Source organism: Suricata suricatta, chromosome 2, assembly GCF_006229205.1.
Source record: "Suricata suricatta isolate VVHF042 chromosome 2, meerkat_22Aug2017_6uvM2_HiC, whole genome shotgun sequence".
Taxonomy (NCBI): domain Eukaryota; kingdom Metazoa; phylum Chordata; class Mammalia; order Carnivora; family Herpestidae; genus Suricata; species Suricata suricatta.
In genome coordinates, this window is record NC_043701.1 from 126,222,990 (window position 1) to 126,228,989 (window position 6,000).

At 35.0% G+C, this 6,000-nt stretch overlaps 1 protein-coding gene across 7 annotated transcripts in view; it reads right to left on the reverse strand.

The window, feature by feature from the left end:
- Positions 1-6,000, reverse strand: part of JMJD1C (jumonji domain containing 1C) — a 253,319-nt gene that overhangs the window by 187,834 nt on the left and 59,485 nt on the right. The window lies entirely within an intron of this gene.

Sequence of the window (6,000 nt, forward strand, 5' to 3'; positions counted from 1 at the left end):
CAGGGCTCAATCTCTTGAACTATGAGACCATGGCCTGAGCCGAAATCAAGAGACAGATGCTCAACCAACTTAGCCACCCAGGCACCCCTAGTTTTTTTTTTTTTTTTAATGATTAAAACTTGTTTTGGATCATACCTAAATTAAATAACATTTACATAGTTTCAAAATCATACCTAGAAAACATGGCACTGTATATTCATAGAACTCTAGCTATTCCTTCTATCCTTATTCCCTCTGATGGATTTTTTATTAATTACTAAATTAAAAAAATAAAAGACAGAGTGCCTGGGTGGCTCAGTTGGTTAAGTGTCCGACTCTTGTTTTTGGCTCAGGTCGTGATATCCTGCTTTATCAGTTCAAGCCCTGCACTGAGCTCTGTGCTTACAGTGTGGAGACTGCTTGGGATTCTCTCTCTCCCTCCCTTTCTCTCTTTCAAAATAAATTTTAAAAAACTTTAAAAAATTCTTTAAAAATAAATAAAAGTAGAAAGGTATATACACACAAATATATTTAATTAGATACACAGTAACATACTTTATGAACTTTTCTGTATCTTATTATTTTTGCTGCATAATTATGTATTGGCCATCATGGCATAGAAGATGATCCCCATTTGCTTTTACACCCATAAAACACTCCACTGGGTAAATGAACCATATTTTATTCAGTCAGAAGTCTCCTGATGAATACCTGTGTCCTTTCAATCTTCTGCTATTATACAGAGAGTGCTACAATGAATGTAGCCTTGTGCCTGTCATTTTGTATTTATGTCAGTCTATGTTTGAGACATAGTCCTAGGAGATTTACTAGATCAAAGAGTAAATGAATATTTACCCTAGCTAGATGTTGTCAAATTCCCAATAAACGAGGTTGTAATATTTTGTATTTCAATAGACAACGTGTGAGAGAGTAGGTGCTCTTTCACTGTTCCACCAAATAGATACGTTGTCGATTTGAAAAGACTGAGGGGGTGGGGCACCTGGGTAGCTCAGTCAGTTGAGGTCTAACTTCAGCTTATGTCATGATCTCACGGTTTGTGGATTCGAGCCCTACTTCAGACTCACTGCTGTCAGCGTGGAGCCAGCTTCAGATCCTCTGTCCCTCTCTCTCTCTCTCTCTCTCTCTCTCTCTCTGCCCCTCCCCAGCTTGTGCACACACTCAGAAAATAAAACAACATTATACACACAAATATATTTAAACAAACATTAAGAAAAAATTTATATTAAAAAAAGGAGAGGGAAGGGAGGAGGAATCTGACAGTGAAAATTATTACCTCAGGGCAGTTTTATTCACATTTATATGCTATTTCATTGATTTATTCTTATTTTTATTTCCCGCCTTGTTCTTAAGTTTGGGTTTTATTTACACTTCTTTTTCTCTCTTAAGATAAACACTTGGGTCATTACTTTTTTTAACCTTCTTTTTTGTTCTAAATATTTTTAATGTTTATATTTATTATTGAGACAGAGAGGGACAGAGTACAAGCAGGGTAGGGACAGAGAGAGAGGGAGACACAGAATTGGAAGCAGGCTCCAGGCTCTGAGCTGTCAGCAGAGAGCCCAACGTGGGGCTCAAACTCGTCAACCGCCAAGATTAAGACCTGAACTGAAGTCGAATGCTCAGCCAACTGAGCCACCCACAAGCACCTTATTTTCCTTCTTTTCTAATATAAGCATTTAAAGATACAAATTTCTCTCTAAATCCTGAAGATGCACCTACATACTCTGATATGTTGCATGTTCATTATCATTCAAAATGACATCTAAATTCCCTTGTGTTTTCTTCTTTGACCCACAAAGAAAAAATATCCAAACATTTGAATTTTTTCCCTAGACATTATACTGTTATTAATTTCTTATATAACTCCACTATGGTCCAAGAACACAGTCCTGTATTATTTCCATACTTTTAAATTTATTTAGAATTGTTTTATGACCCACCATATGGTCTCTTTTGAAGAATGTATCATGTGCACTTGAAAAGAACATGTATTATTACAGCATGAAATGTAGTGCTATATAAATATCAATTAAATCAAGATGAATGATAATGTTTTTCAAATCTTCAATGTCTTTGCTGGTTTTTTATGTAGTTGTTCTACCAATTGCTATGGGAAAAGTGTTAAAAATTCCAACTATGACTGTAAAGTTGCCTATGTGTAATTTCTATAATTCTGTAAAATTTTGCTTTATATATTTTGAAGTTATATTGTCAGGTGCACACAATTTGTCATTGTTATATCAGAAATGTGACCAAGAGGCAGTACATAGATATGAAAAGAAACAGCAACTACATTAACACTTTTTCTAGGTCTGTTTTTTAGGAAATTCAATCCAAAGTGTAAGTCATTGCTATTTATTGGTTGCAATGGATAGCGATATGATATGGTTCATATTTCCAAAGAGACTTAAAATCATATTTCAAAAGAACTGCAATAAAATTCATCTTTAACATCTAAATTCTCTCAATTCATCCTACAAAGTAGATACTAGATACATTTTATATCTGAGAGATGTAAAACCCAGAAAGATTAAGTGATTTATACAACATCACAAAGTTAAAATATGGCAGAGCCAGAATTTAAACCTGAGTCTAATTTTATAATATCACGCACTGCTCCAAAAGCAAGAGTTTTCAGCAATGTGGATGGGAGGCCAAAAAGCAAAGTTAGGGTTTTTAATTATATAAATATGGATAATTTAGTAAGAAATGGGAGGAGATATGAATTCTACTAGTAAAAGCAATATCAATATCTTATATCTCAGGACCTGATATACCTAGGGAATTTAATAAATATCAGTATATTGAATAAATGACATTGATGAGTGAGTGAAACAATATGGCTATTATAGAGTTTTCTGATTTTAAAAGGACATATATAAATAATGGAAGGAGGGAAATGTAACTAAGAATATTTATGAATGAATGCCATAAACCTTACTTATAATATTGCAGAATGGACCAAACTTTATAAGTAATACAAAGGAAAACCAAACAAGCCTACTGGTTGTATAAATGTAAGAGGACGAACTAAGAAGAAACAAGAATACTGCATGGGAAAGATGATGTGATGTTAACAGATGCAGAGAGAATAAAGAACTACTCACACCTCCTCTTTTGCATCCATCTTCTCCACCAAGGAGAATTGAGTAGAAAACTGGAAAAGGTAGAAGAAACATAGTTAAAAAGTAAATGAAGTTGAAATGAGAAAAGAAGACAGTAAGAGAATACCTAGCTAACTTTTAAAATTAGTTTTTGCCTACACTGCTGTCTACAGGTCTGAATTAGACATGCAACTCTAATGTGTGTAATATGTAAAACAAGAAAATAATTTCTAAAATGCACTGATTTGGGAAATGGAGAAACCGTTTTGTTAGAAAATTATGTCTCAAAGAAAGACCCTTGAGGTGGAAAGGCTCTTGATGATCCATTTATGTTGATCTATATCCAAAGTATAAAATTATTTACAAGTTGGGTTGTAAGCACTAAAAAAGAAAAAGGTCACACCAAGAGCAAATTTTATTTCACTACAGTGATCCTAAAGTTTTTTCTTCATTGATAAAGTTCTTCTTTTTGAGGAGGCTAGTGTAACTCATACACTAAATTTAAAAAATTATAATATTGTAGGAAAAGATCCTGAATACATTTTTGAATAAAAGAAAAAATATATAAACTTACAGGTGGATTAAAAAAACACCCATAATTTACAGCATTAACCAAGAACTAAAATAAAACTGATTAAATGTCTTCAAAAGTAATACACAGGGCTCTAATCCTACACTTCAATCAAGTACTCAGTTGACTCAACAGGATGCAAAGAAAAATAACATGGTGGATGATAAAATTAAGATTCCAAAAAAAATTCAGAAGACTAGAAAAATGAGCAGAATCAACTAATATTAACTTAACAGCAATAGCAGTGGCAGTCTACTTCATGAAATAAAAGAGGGCTAAGCTAAAGCCAGAATTTGGGAAAGCTGATAAACACTTCAATTTACAAGACAGAAACCAACAATGGCTGAATATTGGTTGACAGGATAGTAGGGCTAATAAGAATGATACTGTCTGTTTAAGCAGAAGGTAGACACATAGATCTCTCCATGGCTAACAACTGACTCCTCTCTCTTTATAGAAAATGGAGAATTTTTCCCCTAAAAAAGGTTATTGGAGGGTTTCTGACTACAGGAGCACATATTAAAGCAAACTGAAGGCAGAGATTACTGACAGGAAAACCAAGTAGAAGTTTACATATTGAAATATGCTAAGAACCAAACCCTCCTGCAATAGCTGGTTTTGTTCATTTGTTTACCTCCATAGGTACAAACTTTGAGAAGGAAAAGACTGGTGTATATCTCTGGTAAACGTGACCAGTTTAACATAAAACACAACTAAATACACAGACATTAGGTGTTATCTAAAGAAGCAGCCTGATCTCCAAGCAGTAAAAGTGCAGTCACCAACCACACCTTGCTCATGTGCTCAGAGTTCCTAATGTACTTTTTTTAAGTCTTAAGCTACTAAATCTGAGTAGTCAGAAAGAATCACCATATATTTCGAGTGAGAAAAACATCAAATTTAAAACACATAAACTAAATTAAACACAGAGAAAAAAGGGACTGGAAGATAACAAGATTCTGAAAGGAGAAGAAAACAAAACCTTAATGTTAATATTCTCAAGATAAATGTAAAAATCAAAATACAGAAATAGGAAGCTATCAAAAAATATTTTGCTGGAAAACAAAAACATTTTAGGAAATTAAACTGTGATGGCAGAAATGGAAAAACCTCAATAGAAGGTTTGGAATATAAAGTTGTAGGGGCGCCTGGGTAGCTCAGTTGGTTAAGCATCCAATTTTGGCTCAGGTCATGATCTCATGGTTTGTGGGTTCAAGCCCTGTGTTGGACTTTGTGCTGACAACTCAGAGCCTGGAGCCTGCTTCAGAATCTGTGTCTCCCTCTCTCTCTCTGCCCCTCTCCCACTCATGCTCTCTCTGTCTCTCTCTCTCTCTCAAAAATAAATAAAAGATTAAAAAAATTTTATAAAAAAGATTAGAAAGCTGTAAAAATTTTCCCAGAAAACCAGAACAAATACAATATAGAAGAGAAAAGATATAATAAAAAGGAGACCAATGTGGTCCTATATCCCAAACAAAAGTTCTGGAAAAGAAAAAAAAAAAAAAAAAAAGACAAAAGAAGAACTGAAGAAACAATTCAAAATTTCCCAGAACTGAAACTCAAAGTTCCCAGACTAAAAAGCAACTCCTAAGAAGCTAATAAGCATTCAGATGAAGAGATGTACATCTAGAAATGTCACTGCATAATTTTAAAGCACAAACAAAAGAGAAGATCCTACATGCTTGGGGCACCTGGGTGGCTCAGTTGGTTAAGCGTCCGGCTTCAGCTCAGGTCATGATCTCACAGTTCGTGGGTTCAAACCCCATGAAGGGCTCTGTGCTGACAGCTACTTCAGAGCCTGGAGCCTGCTTCAGATTCTGTATCTTCCTGTCTCTGACCCTCCCCTGCTCGCGCTCTCTGTCTCTCAAAAATAAATAAAAAAGATTTTTTAAACAATGAGAAAAATAAAGATCCCACATGCTTCTTTCATATAAAAGATTAAAAAAGCAAAGTTGTGGGGCGCCTGGGTGGCTCAGTCGGTTAAGCCTCCGACTTCAGCTCAGGTCAGATCTCACGTTCGTGGGTTCAAGCCCCGCGTCAGGCTCTGTGCTGACAGCTAGCTCAGAGCCTGGAGCCTGCTTCCGGTTCTGTGTCTCCTTCTCTCTCTACCCCTCCCCCTCTCATGCTCTGTCTCTCTCTGTATCAAAAATAAATAAAACATTAAAAAAAAAACCAAAGTTGTATGAATTCTCAAAGCAACACCAGAATCTGGAAGACATTAGGTGAGTGCTTTCAAAATTCTGAGGAAAAATCATTTCCAATCTCTAATCTAGATTTCTATATCCACTCACAGAGGAGTCAAGTTTGAGCTTAAAATAAAATCTT